Raw genomic sequence first — 17,640 nt, 5'->3', positions numbered from 1 at the left:
AAGAGAAGTGGTTGAAACTATCCCCCAATTTTATGAAAACAGGAACATGTGCATTCTAATATTCAAACAAACCCAAGGTAGGATAAACTCAAAATAATCCACAACAAGATAAATCATAGTCAAACACTCAACAGTCAAAGCCCAAGAGAGAATTTTGGAAGTATTAAGGTCAAACTGAATTATTGTGTGCAAGGGATCCTCAATAAAATTGAGAGCTGATTTATCATCACAAACTACAGAGGCCAGAAGGTAGTGGGATAACATATTCACGGTGGTTTAACAAAAAAATAAAGGAACATCAACAAAAATTTCTATACCCAGTGACAACATGTATCAAAAATATAGTGAAAAGTTAAGATGTTGTAGAGAAAACTGAGTAAAAGTATCACTAGCAGTTCTTCCCTACAGTTCAATTCAGTTCAGTCACTCAGTCATGTCAGTCTGTTTGTGACTCCATGGACAGCAGCACACCAGGCCTCCCTGTCCATCACCAACTCCCAGAGTTTACACAAACTCATGTCCATTGAGTCGGTGATGCCATCCAACCATCTCATCCTCTGTTATCCCCTTTTCCTCCCACCTTCAATCTTTCCCAGCATCAGGGTCTTTTCAAATGAGTCAGTCCTTTGCGTCATCAGATGGCCAAAGTATTCTTCCCTACAAAAAATACTAAATAAAGTCCCAGCTGAAATGTAGGGACAGTAGACAGTATCGAATCCATATGAAGAAGAAAGCAACACTGGTATAGGTAGCTCACTAGGTAAATATAAATAAAGGTATAAATGCATTTTTTTGTAAATATTTCTTTCCTTCTATATGACATAAATTACAACTATATAAAGCAATAATAAATATTTGTTCATGGATAAACAATCGGGTATCTGTCATTTGTATCTATATAAAAACAATAGCACAAATGTAGAAAAGATAATGAAGCTACATTTGATTAATTTTCTTTATACTATTGAATGAAGTTGGTATTAATATTAAAGAGACACTTACAATGCCTGTAATCCACAGAGAAACCAATAAGAAATAAAATTCAAAAAGGTTAATAATAAGTGACAAGGGAATTTATTGTTACATTTATCAGTATTTACATTAAACATAAATGAATGAAACATTCCATTTAAAAGACAGAAATGGGCAAGATAGTTTTTATAAAAACAATCATACTCAATTCAACAATACACTATCTACAAAATACACATTTAATTTTAAAGACACCAAAAGACTGAAAGTAAGATGATCAAACAACATGCAGATAGATAGCAAAGAAAAAAGTAGCCACACTAATAGCACAAAAAAATAGCTTTAAAAAAAAAAAACCCAAAAACTATTCATAGGAACAAAGCAAGGCATTTTTATAGTAAAAATTTCAGTATATCAAGAAGGTAGAAACAAAAAAAATATACACTTTTATTTACTTATCTGTGTTATACAATATGTAAGTAAGTATAAACATACTTACCACCAAGACTCCAAAATACATGAAGATAAAACTGAAAGTATGGAAGGGAGAAAGAGACAACTGAATAATATTATTTAAAGATTCAAATATTTCATTTTCACTATGGACAGATCAACTGGGAAGATCAAAAAAAAAAGAGAAGATCTGAAATGACCAGAGCTAATAGGAATCACCTTAAGCATGATGATCAAAATGCACATTTTTCTCAAAAGTATCGGACACATTCTCCAAGACAGATCCTATTTTAGACCATAAGAAAGGCCTCAATATAATTAAGATGATTGAAATAATACAAAGTGTATTTTCCAGCTCCAATTGAATAAAATTGCAATTCAAAACCCCTGGAGAAGGAAATGGCAACCTGATCCGGTATTCTTGCCTGGGAAATCCCATGGACAAAAGCAAAGAATGTGGGGATATTCACAAATACGTGGATATAACACATCTTGAAATAATTATAGGGCTAAAAACTTACAAAGAGAAATACAAAATATTGAATACTTTGACGATCGCAAATCAGTAACCTAAGCTTCCACTTTAAGCCACTAGAAAAAAGAGGGAACACAACTCAAGGCAAATAGAAGAAAGCAAACAGTAAAGATTAGATTGGAAATAAATGACATAGAAAACAGAAAACCAATAGAGAAAATCAACAAAACAAAGTAGGTTCTTTGAAAAAAAATTTTTAAATGACTAAACCCATAAGTAGACTAATCAAAAAAAAAAAAAAAGCAAAAAACAAACAAACAAAAAAAGGATTCTAATTACTAAAAGCAAAGATTCATATAAGAAATATAAAGATTAGAAGGAGCTTCCCAGGCTCAAATGGTAAATTGCAGGTAAATGCCTGCAATGCAGGAGATCCCAGTTCAGTTCCTGGGTTGGGAAGATGCCCTGGAGAAGGGAATGGCTATGCACTCCAGTATTCTTGCCTGGAGAATTCCATGGACAGAGGAGTCCGGCAAGCTACAGTCCTTGGGATTGCAAAGGGTTGGACATGACTGAGCAACTAACACTTTTACTTTATTTCAATAAGTGATAGAAAGGACTACAAATAACAAACATATGCCAAAATGTCAGTAAACCCAAATGAAATGTACAAATGCCTAGAGAGACACAAACTACTGAAACTGACTCAAGAATAAATATAACATCTGAACTGATACATAATAACTAAAGAGATTGAATTAGTAATACATCTTCTAAAAAATAATCAAGTCAAAATGGCTTGATTGGTAAATTCTGCTGGGATGGCTATGATTAAAAAGACAGATAATAACAAGTTCTGACAAGGATGTGGAAAATGAATCCTCATACATGAGTGGAATTATAAAGGCTCACAACTACTTTGGAAAACATACTAGCAAGGTCAAAAAATATTAAACATAAAATTACCATATGACCCAGAAATTGACTTACTTTGGACAACAATGTTTCAAAAGATGAAATTCAAGCAGAAATTTAAAATGTACTTGTTAGTTGGAATTGCTTACGTCTGCTCTGTAATTAATACGCACTGAATGTGCCCAGCCTAGTCCAGTGATCCCAAGAGGAAGAGGAGAAAGGTGTGAATCAGCTCTATTTTGGAGAATCCTCATGTACATCAGATATGACCTATAGCTTCTCGGCAGCCAACCAACATATGAGGCTACTGAATGGACACTTATTATTTAAAATCAATGATACTGTGTGGCTTATTTTGCCCAGTAGAAACCAATCTATTTAATCTTTTTTCTTAGCTGTTCATATAGTTTGGAAGTAAAATTATTGGATTTCAAAAAAAATGGTACAACTCTAAAGAATATTGATTATAGTACTATATCACTGAAACAACCTTAAAAAATAGTAAGTGGAACATGATCCATACAGTCATCTAGACATAAATAACTTCTTGAAACATGTGAAATTTAATATATAATGACAAATAAATTTCCATAAATCAGATAGCTTTTAAAATTTATCACTGATTCCATTTCATTACTCAGTGTAAAGCATGTTGTCTTGTTCTGAATTTCCCCAGTTCTTCTCTTTCTAAATTCACATGTCTTTTGTGCCAAAATTTAAACTTTTATTTAAAATAATATGACATCATCAAATTAGATTCTAAATTGTCTTAAACATTATAGACAGTCTCCTTTATGCATTCATACATATTGTATAAGATCAATTAACACTTGTATATTTCACTTGCTATGACTGGAATTACAAAATTTCAACTAGCTAAGGCTGACCCCATATCCAAACATTACATATAATTATTGTTTTAAATTTTTATGTAATTGTATTTACTCTAAGTCCTCAAGCCAGTCATTAAATTAAACTCTATTTTATACTATTTTACTCAACCAATTTCTTTCCTTTTATTACTTGTAAATCACTTCAACTTTGGGATTGAAGATTCTTGAAAAGGTTATCTACAATATATTCTGACTGATACACTGTTCCTCTTAGATGGAATATTTTGCTTCTAATCCTCTAAAATCTGCAGCAAGTGCTCATTTTAGCTCTTTATATTTTAAACTGTACATTTTTTTCTCATCAGATGAACCAGAATGATATCATAATGATCTTTGTGTAGTTGCAAAGAATCATTCATGGAAAAATTTTAGTATTGAAGCTATAGCCATGCACAAATACACATGCCCAGATTATACTTTTAAACCATTTTTTTGAAATGTAAAATATGTTTCTGTAATGGAAGTTTCAGACAGCTTTCACTGTATCTGAGATTCTGAAGTGAATTGAAGTTTATGTAATCTTATATTAAAGCAAAAGGAAATAAGGAGAAAAAATATACTTTCTTTAAGACTTACATTTCTAAAGTTAGTTTTATCCCTCATCCTCAGTATCCTCAGATGCTATAGCAACAAAATATTCTTTATGATTCAGAAAAATTGTTATTCACCTGCCAGACAAGCTGCAGCTTTAATGCATAATGGTTAGGGAAGTAGAGTAAGGAAACCTCCTCACCCAAAGATTCATAGATCCTTATGGTATCTGTTAACTCCATCCTTTCCACACAACAACATATTTTTCAAACTTATTCTGATGTTTTCAATGAGAGAAAGAGATGCCATATTCTATCAAATAAACTTTAAAACTGAGTACATACAGTGTGACTGGCTGGGCCAGGAGCACACCACAGATATTTTGCTACTTTCTTTATCTTGTATATCAATCTGCAAAGGACTTAGACATGAGCAATAGAAGAAGAAACTATTTTTTCTTGTTCATTTTATAAACTTTATGTTTTCATAATACCCTCTGTGATTCACATAGTCAAGTTAAAATGTTATGCAGAAACTATTGTGTTTGGTAAAATAAAGACCCCTGCAAGGTATACCAAAGGAAAAAGGGGCTTTGTCCATGTAGGTAATTCAAGGATACTGAAATGGTAATATTATCTTGAATATCCAAAATGGCCTGATGTAATCAAGAGAGTTCTTATAAGAAGGAGGCATATACGATGATAAAAGCAGAGGTAGGAATTATGTGGGACTGGAAGCCAAGGAAAGAAGGAAGCCTCTAGAAACCGAAAAAGCCAGGAAATAAAGTCTTCCCTCCAGCCTACAGAAGGAATACAGTCTTGACAACACCTTGATTTTAGCCAAGTAAACTGATTCCATGAAAACCCCTATACTCTGTAGGTGCGGATATAAACTGATGCAGTCACTGTGGAAAACATTATGGAGGTTCCACAGAAAACTAAAACAGAACAACCGTATGACCGAGCAATTCCACTCCTATCTATGTATTTAAAAAAAACAGTAATTTGAAAAGATACATGCATCTGAGTGTTTGTAGTAACATTATTTACAATTGCCAAGACAAGACATGGAAGCAACTTAAGTGTCCTTTAACAGATGAATGGGATACACACACACACACATACAATGGAATAAAGTGCTGTGCTGTGCTTAGTCACTCAGTCCTGTCCAACTCTGTGTGACCCTATGGGCTGTAGCCTGCCAGGCTCCTCTGTCCATGGGGATTCTCCAGGCAAGAATACTGCTGTGGATGACCATGCTCTCCTCCAGGGGATCTCCCCACCCCAGGGATTGAACCCAGGTCTCCCACATTGAAGACAGATTCTTTACCATCTGAGCCACCATGGAAGCCCAAGAATACTAGAGTGGGTAGCCTACCTCTTCTCTAGGGGAACTTTCCAACCCAGGAATTGAACCAAGGTCTCCTGCTTTGCAAGTGGATTCTTTACCAGTTGAGCTACCAGGGAATAGTTCGTAGCCATCTAAAGGATGAACTTTTGTCATTTGAAGCAACATGGATGGATTTGGAGAGTATTATGCTAAGTGATAAGGAACTTATCATTAAGGACTTCCCTGTAGCTCAAACAGTAAAGAATCTGCTTGCAATGCAGGAGACCAGGGTTTAATCCCTGGGTAGGGAAGATCCTCTGAAGAAGGGAATGGCAATCCACTCCAGTTTCTTGCCTGGAGAATTCCAAGGACAGAGAAGCCTGGCCGGGGGAGGTGGGGCGTGGTCACAAAGAGTTGGACACAACTGAGTGACTAAAACATACAAGCTAAGTGAAATAAGTCAGACACATAAAGACAAATCCTGTATGGTATCACTTATATGTGGATCTAAAAATACAACAAAATAGTGAATATAACAGAAAATGAGCACACATAGATATAGAGAATAAACTAGCATAAATTAGAATAAATTACTAATGGTGTGAGGGAGGGAACAGGGTCATTAAAAGGGTAAGGGATTAAGAGATACAAATGATTAGATTTAAAATAAGCTAAAGGAACATATTGTATAACAGAGAATATAACCAATATTTTATAATAACTCATTTCACATTCTAGTAAGTTCATGCTCAAAATCCTCCAAGATCAGCTTCAACAGTACATGAAATAAGAAATTCCAAATGTACAAACTTGGATTTATAAAAGATCAAATTGTCAACATCCATTGAATCATATAAAAAGAAAGAGAATTCCAGAAAAATATATGCTTCTGCTTCACTGACTATGCTAAAGTCTTTGACTATGTCAACAAACTGTGGAAAATTTTTCAAGAGATGGGCATACCAGACCACCTGACCTGCCTCTTGAGAAACAGGTCAGGAAGCAGCAGTTAGAACTGGACATGGAACAACAGACTGGTTCCAAATAGGAAAAGGAGTACGTTAAGGCTGTATATGGTCATCCTGCTTATTTAACTTATATGCATAGTACATCATGCAAAATGCTCAGCTGGTTTAAGTACAAGCTGGAATAAAGATTGCCAGCATAAATATCAATAACCTCAGATATGCATATGACACTACCCTTATGGCAGAAAGTGATGAAGAACTAAAGAGCCTCTTGATGAAAGAGGAGAGTGAAAAAACTGGCTTAAAGCTCAACATTCAGAAAACTAAGATCATGACATCCGGTCCCATCACTTCATGGGAAATAGATGGGGAAACAGTGGCAATAGTGGAAGACTTTATTTTCTTGGACTCCAAAATCACTGCAGATGGTGACTGTAGCCAAGAAATTAAAAGATGCTTACCCCTTGGAAGAAAAGTTATGACCAACCTAGACAGCATATTAAGAAGCAGAGACATTACTTGCTGACAATTGTCCATCTAGTCAAGGCTATGGTTTTTGCAGTAGTCATGTATGGATGTTAGATTTGGACCATAAAGAAAGCTGAGGGCCGAAGAATTGATGCTTTTAAACTGTAGTGTTGGAGAAGACTTTTGAAAGTCCCTTGGACAGCAAGGAGATCCAACCAGTCCATCCTAAAGGAAATTAGTTCTGAATATTCATTGGAAGGACTGATGTTGAAGCTGAAACTCCAATACTTTGGCCACGTGATGCGAAGAGCTGACTCATTGGAAAAGACCCTTATGCTGGGAAAGATTGAATGTGGGAGGAGAAGGGGAAGACAGAGGATGAGATGGTTGGATGCATCACTGACTTGATGGACATGACTTTGAGTAAGCTCCAGGAGTCGGTGATGGGCAGGGAGGCCTGGCATGCTGCAGTCCATAGGGACACAAGGAGTTGGACATGACTGAGCAACTGAACTGAACTGGACTAGACTTCAAGGAGATCAAATCAATCAATCCTTAAGGAAATCAACCCTTAATATTCATTAGAAGGACTGATACTGAAACTGAAGCTTTAATACTCTGCCCACTTCATGGGAAGAGCTGACTCATTGGAAAAGACTCTGATGTTGGAAAAGATTGAAGATAGGAGTAGAAGGGAATGACAGAGGGCAAGATGGTTGGATTACATCATGACCTCAATGGACATGAGTTTGAGCAAGCTCTGGGAGACATTGAAGGACAGGGAAGCATGGTGTGCTGCAGTCATAGCATTGCAAAGAGTCAGAAATGACTGAACAACAACAATAAGTGGAGTATATCACTTTTCAAAATTGTGAATCACCAAATCATTCACCTATAATTTTTCCATCCTATTATAATTGTCATTAAGAGATAATACATCTGGGAAGCTTACTAATAATTATAGCCCCTCATGGACTATCCCTAAATTGATCAACATATACCTTCTAGGAGAAATATAGAGAATAATTTAAATGCTCCTTACAATTAACTTATTCTGTGTGATGGTATTTCATTCAAACACAAAGCAAAGCAAAATGATTTTAGTACACACTTAGCAATAAAAATCTGTGTAGTTTTCATAGTTTTCTCTTAAAATAGAGATCTTCTCTCAACTGACCTTTTTTTTTCTTATAAGAAATGACAATGAAGTTTATCGGAAAGTATTTATTTAAAAATCTTTGCAATATTTTATCACTCCATCTTCTAAAAATCATTATCATTTTTTATGAACCTCAGTTCTGAAAGCAAGAAAATGAACACACAAGAGTGCATGTGCATGTGTGCATACAACCACACACACACACACACACATTCACAGTCTTTCTTACCAGCCAGATGTAAATTTGGCATTAGAACACACCCAAGTAAAAATGTATTTTTCTCACAAAATCTGAAACACATTTTCAAAACACCTCACTTTCTTTTATGTAAACTGGAAAAGACAACACACACACACACACACACAATATTTAAGGTAGCAGAGAAGAATAAGAGAAAGTCATATAAATTGAATGTAATTGAATATACTGTAACAGAATTGACCTATGTTATCTCCATTATTATTCTTTCAAATAAAACAACTAAGAATGGTTAGTCTACCGAGTAAAAACATTTGAAATTAAAATGTTGAAGTGTGCCAGTGAAGTAGAAGGCAAAGAACATGAGGATACGCTCTTGTTCTACTTTAATGTAACTTATGTTCTCTAATTGCAGAGTTCGCGCTGTGAGCCCTGTCTGCTTTGGTTACTGTTTTATCCCTAACTTCCTTTCTATATATTTTGTCTCTCTTCTTTTGCAATCTATGCTGGCCTTACTTTTCAAAACCCAAACCCAAATGCAGGTTTGATCAATAAGTACATTTGAAAGAAGGAAATACAAAGTTTTTGGTTAAATTGTGTAATATTTGTCTCCTAATTCAAAAGTAGACTGGTGACTACAGGTAAAGAAAATTTTGCCTGTCAAAACTGGATGGAAAGTTAAAATATTTACTTGAGCTTCAATTAATTCATCCACTTAAATCTCTCTTTTTCTTTTCTTTTTTTTTTTTTTGCATTAAATGTATGCCAGACAATAGGGCTGAAGACACAATGGTGATAAAACAAAGTTTGTCCTCATGAAACTTAAACACATCTTTCAGAATATTAAAAATGTTATCCAGCTACCTCGTCTGACAGTAATAGTTTTTATCTAAATCATGTTTTCTCTTAAAGTCTCTATGAAACTATGGACTATGACAGTATCGGAAATCCTTCATGGCTAATCAATATGAGGTAGAACAACTCTGTTTCCAGAAAGCAACTGACTTGATATACCTTTTTCTCTCCCTTTAAATGTGTAAGAAAGGAGCAAAACAACATTTTTTTTTCTTTTTCAGCTTAGTCTTCTCCAATTATTATATGAGTACCATGGCTTTTGAGAATTTATCCACATAAGGTTATTACTGCCTCCTCTAAACTTTCCTTGAAAGAATGTAGACTGGAATTATTTGGCCAAGCTCTTAAGGTGCCATACAATTACATAGATTCATCTTCAGTTCACTTGCAAAACATATTAAGTTTATGTGCAAATAACTTATTCACAAACAAAACCAAGAACCACTAACACTATAACTAATCTGTAACTTGTGAACTGCTAAGTCATGTCGGTCGTGTCCGACTCTGTGCGACTCCATAGACGGTGGCCCACCAGACTCCCCTCCCTGGGATTCTCCAGGCAAGAACACTGGAGTGGGTTGCCATTTCCTTCTCCAGTGAATGAAAGTGAAAAGTGAAAGTGAGGTTGCTCAGTCGTGTCCGACACTTCGCGACCCCATGGACTGCAGCCCACCAGGCTCCTCCCTCCGTGGGACTTCCTAGGCAAGAGTACTGGAGCAGGTTGCCATTGCCTTCTCCAAACTTGTGAACTATCAGCTACTAATTCTTAATATAATCTTCCAAAATCTGGAAGAACAAGGATGGTCACTCTTCAAACTTTAAGGAAAAACTTTTCTAAATGAAAGTTATACCAACCTTTTGATCAGATGTTTGTAAATTATTTTTGTTAATTTCATTTTTTTTATGTTTCTAGCACACTTTTTCTATCATGTCCTTTCTGTTGAGTGTGTAAGATACCTTTATGATAAGATTTTAAAAAGTGTAGCCTTTTCTTGTGTTATATATGCTTTAATAATTGTTGAGCTTTCTTCTTTTTCATTTTAAATCAGTTTGTGGTGTTTTGGCCAATGCAATTTTATTGGCATTGCATTTGAATTCACAGATAAATTTAGGGAGAATTGACAAAATTGTGATTGAATGTTCTCATGTAGAAATTTACTCAAGTAAATTTATGATCCTTAGGAGATGTTTAAAATATTCTTGATAAAAATTCTGCTCTTTTCTCATTCCTTAGTATTTAACACTGTGGCTTACAACTATAGATGGGATTATTCAAATAAACTCATCCTCTAAATGAGATGTGTATTAATATATATTGCCTTTTGAATTTGTGTACATTCTTTGTAGTTTATGACTTTATTCCACTAGTAAGACATTTTTGTCATTTAATATTATGATTCTTGTCAGAACAAATTAATTTATGTGTACATGAAGAAAAAGGTACAGAAATTAATACATGGTAGATTTTATGCTTCATCTTGAGATTCAACATTTTAGGATATATCTGGGTATTGGCATATGTTCATAAGTTTTGTCTGCAAAATGGTAAGCACTTTTGCTTTACATGTCTGTAGAAGGTGGCTCTTCAATATAGTTGTCACAAACCATATGTTCTTAATTCAATTTTAAATAATTGAATTAAGTTAAATTAAACTAAAAATTCAGTATTCCAGTCGAATCACATTTGACACATTTAGATTGGACGGAGTAGAATAATATTCTTATTATTGAGAAAATTCCTACTTGCCTGTGTTGGCATAGAAGGTAGAGGCTATGGAGTCAATCTGACTGTCTTTAGATTAGAGGTCCATCACTTCATAGCTATGAAATATTATTTTAGTTGTATAAAATCTTTAGGCTTTAATTTACTTATCTGTTAATAATGCTACAAAGCTTTTTAATGGGATAATTTTAAGGTTAGCATAAAATAATATTTACAAAGAAACTAACATAATGCCTTGCACATAATGATTCCTTGGTATATGTAAGTGAATATATTGCTGTTATAATAGATAATATAATACTATTTATTTACTTTCATTTGTTTTTATTCTTTAGACTAATCCCTTTACCATATATATCCCTCCATTGTCAATCTCTTATTCACCATCCAACATAATTTAATTTTCTCCTTGCTTTCTCAAATGTATTTTTTAGCAGCAATAATTTTATTAAGAAAAATGAAGCAATCACTTATAGTATTTGCTCCATCTGATAAATATCAACTCACTTAAGTACTTAATGCAAATTTCACTAAGTACTTACTGAAAATGAAATGCAATTTCATCTCCACTTTTACAGATAACTGGGACACAAAGAGATTATTTAAAACTTAAGTGGCAAAACTATCAGAAAGTTTACAAACAATGAATGCTGGAGAGGGTGTGGAGAAAAGGAAACCCTCTTATACTGTTGGTGGCAATGCAAACTAGTACAGCCACCATGGAGAGAACAGTGTAGAGATTTCTTTAAAAATCTGGAAACAGAAGTGCTATATGACCCAGCAATCCCACTGCTGGGCATACACACCAAGGAAACCAGAATCGAGAGAGACATGTACCCCAATGTTCACTGCAGCACTGTTCACGATAGATAGAACATGGAAACAACCTGGATGCCCAACAGCAGATGAATGGATAAGGAAGTTGTGGTACACACACACAATGGAATATTACTCAGCTATAAAAAGAATGCACCTGAGTCAGTTCTAATGAGCTGGATGAAACTGGAGCCTATTATACAGAGTGAAGTAAGTTATAAAGAGAAATACCAATACAGTATATTATTGCATATATATGGAATTTAGAAAGATGGTAATGACAACCCTCTATTCAAGACAGCAAAAGAAACACAGATGTAAAAAACAGACATTTGGACTATGTGGGAGAAGGCGAGGGTGGGACAATTTGAGAGAATAGCATTGAAACATGTATACTACCAAATGTAAAAATAGATGACCAATGCAAGTTTGATGCATGAAGCAGGGCACTCAAAGTCAGTGCTCTCGGACAACCCAGAGGGATGGGGTAGGTAGGGAAGTGGGAGGGAGGTTCAGGATGGGGGGTACCCATGTACACCCATGGCTGATTCATGTTGATGATGGCAAAAAGCACCACAATATTGTAAAGTAATTGGCCTCCAATAAAATAAATAAAAATTTTTTTAAAATGCACACTAGAAAAATAAACCAATAAAAAACTTAAATGGAAAAACTAAGATTCAAACTTAGTCTGGCACATGGCCAGTCTGAAACATTGGCCATGTGACACATGTATTTTTTTTTCCTTTGTCTTTTGGAATAGTTTCTAAATATTGTACTCCAATATGCTTTGATTTGCCATTTTTTATTTACTATTTACAATTTTTTTTCTTTAAAATAAATGTTTTATTAATAGATTCTAATATATACTTGTATTTTTCTAAACCTCTTTTTAACAAACTTTTCCTATACCAATTAAATCTGTCTGTTTTGTGGTATTTTGTTTCTGTTTTTGTTTTTCTTGTTGCCACATCAGCTTCCCTCAGCTTTCAGTGGGGAAAGCTGGTGTGTTGATTAAAATCATGGGCTATAGAGTCAGGTTACCTAGGCTCAACTACTAAAATGATGAGGAGATACTCACTTTGAGCCTCAGCCTCTTCATCTATAAAATAAAAATATTTATAGTCGGGTAGCTGAGACAATGAGATGTGATAATATATGTAAATGCATTTAGTACATTATAGAAAATATAGTAAGAGTAACTTTGATATTATTATTATTGTTATTTATGGATCCACAGAATTTATCTTTGGTTTGATTTTCTTGAGAGCATACAATTGCTCCATAAAGTATACTTGGCTTCTCTTGAACTGATTCCCTTCACAAGTAGCTTTCTTCTTTCTCTCTTGATTGTTATGTTTCTTCCTTTAATTCCTAGGATGTTTAGAGAGATGCCATCCTCATGTAAGGAGTGTAGAGACTATACTGACCTGAGAGTGGTAAAGACTATGATTAACACTATTTAGCCAAAGAGCAGTACCCTCTTTACATCATGCTCCCAAGACTCTGGACTCTGTGTTTGGTTCACCTATACCCAAATGTGTACTCTCCAGGTAAAAATATATTTTCTGTGAATTTTTCTCAGGTCACTGCCTTACTGACTCAGTGCTATTAAAAAAAAAATCTTCCTATAGAATTTACATATAAGGATGGAGGAATACATTTGTGTTTCTGGTCCAAAACTTCAAAGGCTCCATCCAATATTTGAGGGAGACTATGGAAAATGGGCATGAGTTTGAACAACAGACATGAGTTTGAGCAAAGCTCTGGGAGGTGGTGAACAACAACAAATGGAAAACCTTGGAAGGTAACATTATCTCTGGTGAGATTTTTTATTGAAATTTTGAAACTACTGCACAAATAGGTCAACCTTTTCTACTTTTCTTTTTAATTGGCCTTGTTGAGGCTCTAGCTACACATTGCACAACATCTTTCCAAAAGACTCCATCTTCTGAGTTGGGTCAATGGTACCTGTATTACTTTCCTAAAACAACTGTAACAAACTTCCACAACCTGAGTGATTTAAAGTAAGAGAAACTTGTTTTCTAGAGGCTAGAAGTCCAAAATTAAGGCATTAAGGAGACACACTCTCTTTGATAGCCATTGGGGAGAATCTGTTCCATGACCTTCTTCAAGTCTCTGGTGTTGCTGGCAATCCTTGGCATTCCTTGGTTAATAGATGCATCAGTCCCGTCTTTGCTCTGCCATCACATGGCATTTTTTTCTGTGTCTCTGTCTGTATAGGTCTTGTCTTATTAGGAGATATGTCATATTGGATTAAGGGCCAACCCTATTCCTTTATGACTTCATCTTAACTACAACAACCTTATTTCCAAATAAGGTTACATTCTAGGGTTTGAGAAGAATACAAGCTTTGAGGAGAAATTCTATATAACTCAGTACTGTTACCAACTATTCCTGACTGGGTGTGCTCTTACAGGATAGCAAGTGATTTTTCCAGTTATAAGTAAGCTGACTATACTAATCCACAGACTGATCAACTTGCTTCTGATAATTGTTCATCCTAACGTGGCAATACGTTTCCAATTAGAGAGTTCTTTGCCTTTTCCCTGGACCTGTTACCTCAAATCCTAGCCCCTCAAGTTTACATTGAATTCCTTTGGCTTCATGAAATCTTTTCACTGTGCTACATTAAGACCATAATTTAGGAAGGTCTTTTGATGTATAACATACTAGGTTAGTGTGAAAATGATCACGGTTTTGGACTGTGAATTTTTAGTCATTATAACTAGGCTCAAACATCTTCATTAATTAAAATAGGAACCATTACAATCAACACATTTTTTCAAACAAGAAATAAGTTTATTCCTGTAGCATAAAAATCTGTGCTCTGGGATTCGATGAACAATTGGAAAGCATTTTCTGTGTCTTACTGGCTGTTGAATTTTCCCTGCAAAAGTTGTTGAGCTGCTTGAGGAAGTGGTAGTCAGTTGGTGAAAGGTCAGGTGAAAATGGCAGATGAGGCAAAACTTTGCAGCCCAATTCGTTCAACATTTGAAGCATTGGTTGTACGACATGTGGTCAGGTGTTTTCGCAGAAAAGAATTAGACCCTTTCTGTGGACCAATGCCAGCTGTAGGCATTGTGGGTTTTGGTGCATTCCATTGATTTGCTGAGCATACTTTTCAGATGTAATGAATTTGCCAGGATCCAGAAAGCTGTAGCAGATGAGACTGGTATCAGACAACACAACAGTGACCATGATCCTTTGTGTGTGTGTGTGTGTGTGTGTGTGAGTTTGGCTTTGGAAAGTGCTTTGCAGCTTCTTCTTAGTCCAACCACTGAGATGGTAGCCACTGGTTGTTGTATAAAATAGACTTTTAATTGCATGTCACAATCTGATTGAGAAATGATTCATTGTCATTGCATAGAATAAGAAAAGATAACACTTGAAAACGGCAATTTTTTTGACTGATGGTCAGCTCATGAGGCACCCACTTATTGAACTTTTTCATCTTTTCAATTTGCTTCAAATGCCAAACAGCCATAGAATGGCTGATGTTGAATTCTTGGGCAATTTCTTGGGTAGTTGTAAGAGGATCAGCTTCAATGATCCTCTTAGTTGGTGGTTGTCAACTTCCAATGGCCAGTCACTGTGCTCCTCATCTTCAAGGCTCTAGTACCTTTTAAAAATCTTCTTGAATCACCACATTCCATTAGCAGTTCCTGGGCCAAATGCATTGTTGATGTTGTGAGTAGTCTCCACTGCTGTATGACCCATTTTGAACTCAAATAGGAAAATCACTCAAATTTTCATTTTGTATAATATCATTTCCATAGTCTAAAATATATATAAATTAAGCAGCAAGTAATGATTCATTAGCAAAAAACATAAAGGAATAAATGTGCATTAAAATGATGTATAACAAACCACATTTGTTTAAGATGTATTCCAATATCTAATGAAATATTTCAATAATGTAAAACCAAAATTACTGTTGCACCAACCTAATAACATATGTTTCCTCTTCTATTTCTATTTTGATGGCTTTGAAATGCTACTAACTCATAAGAATGAAAAGGGTAATTGATTTTGAAGTTGTTTGTCTAACTAACATCTTCTAACATGGAAGGGCATTTGCTAACTTATCCCTAAGTAAATAAAGTTAGTCCTTCTATTGGGAAATTCATCCTACTTTTCTTGAATGAGGGATGGGTAAACATGATAAAGAAGGAAGAAGTCACCTGTCTAACCACCTAGATAAAGAAATTAAAACTTGGGGATTGTTTGGCTTGATTTTGTCAGAGTGGATTACGCTCATATATTTGTTCCACAAAACACTTATTTTAAGTGACAGAAAAGGCAAAGATCGAGTTCTTCCCTATTCATTTTACAAACACTAATAACAATACAAAAGTATCTAAAAAAGAGCTTAGTCGTTAATTTAAAAATGGAAGATTAGATACATTAAAGTCTCACTCAGAGCACCCCAGAAAATGGGAAATAAGTCAAGAAAAATCTACACATTTGGAGAATAGAAAACATTAAAATAAAATTTTCATAAGTAAAACCAGATGAGCAAAGAATACCTGACTTATCAGAAGTGAGAAAGTATCAGAAAGGAAAGCAATATGTTTGCACAGCCACACAAATGGATACAGATTGGTGGCAAAAGGAATCACTGAAGAAGGACTGAATTTGGTGCTTAAAACCAAAGAGTTAATTACAAGTCTGTTTTCAGACTACAAAGGCTCCTCCACAGTGATGGTAGATGAACAGTTAACAGAGGGAATATGGATTGAAGGACACTAGGCCCAGTGTGGGGCTGACATAACATGCTCAAAAGAGGGTAATAAAGAGAACATTTCCATGCTGAGTTTTGTGATTCCTCACCACTATGCTTTTATCCATGTCTAGAATGTTAACAGTCACATTTATTATTCAAGGTATAGGATTAGGAATTTTGCTTCTCAAAATCTAACCATTGCAAGAAGAGATATTTGAAATGGTCCAGTCACAGGAGCCAAAACTGCAATTCACATTTCATGTGCTGTGCCTGCACTCAGGATTTCCAAATAGTTTTTCAGTATTCCATTCTTAACTAAGTGAACAATTAATGATTTTCCTTTACCTGAGAAATAAATCTAAGCTGAAAGACCAGAAGGAAAAAATAAACAAATAAATAACAACAAAATTTAGAGGAAATATATTTTGTAGGAGAGAGAGAATTTGAAAAAGAGAGAAAGCAAAAGCTTATTTTACAGATGATTTGGAGACTGAATTTCAATTCGGGTTTTACTGGAATAGAAATACTTTGGAAGAACATCCAGTTGAAAATGTATAGATCTTAACAACAAAAAAGTTTTTGATATCAAACATTAAGAACATAGTAAATAAAAAGAAAAAAAATGACAATTTAACAACAGGTGATTTTTAAAAACTTTATAGCCATTACTAAAAATCATACATGCACATCAGCATTATCCTAAAAAATGGAATAGGAACTTATCTGAAACTGAGTGAAACAAAACTATGTCTTTCTGTATCCCTAATCTGATGAGTAGCATTGGATGAACTACTTCCTTCTTTGTCATTCAATTTCCACATATTGTATTGTCAATCTCTGATTTGTTTCAATGTTCAAACATCCTATGATTTAATACTAAATGTCCCCTAAAGCTGTTGGATATGTGTACAGTGCATATACATATACAGATAGAAAATATTTCTGCTTTTCCTAGAGGCAATTGACCATGCACATAATAGTGCTGGCATTACGTTGCTTCTGAGCTATTCACACTGGACACTGTCTCCAGTTTATTCACTCCTGATCTTGCCAGTTCTGTCTTGTTTTAGGCCTGCTGCGCCGTGGCCAGCTGCTCAGTAAGACTTCAAAGTGACACTGAATTGGTAAGAAAAGTTG

Source organism: Bos indicus x Bos taurus, chromosome 9 (genome assembly GCF_003369695.1).
Source record: "Bos indicus x Bos taurus breed Angus x Brahman F1 hybrid chromosome 9, Bos_hybrid_MaternalHap_v2.0, whole genome shotgun sequence".
NCBI lineage: Eukaryota > Metazoa > Chordata > Mammalia > Artiodactyla > Bovidae > Bos > Bos indicus x Bos taurus.
This window is presented reverse-complemented; position numbering follows the sequence as displayed.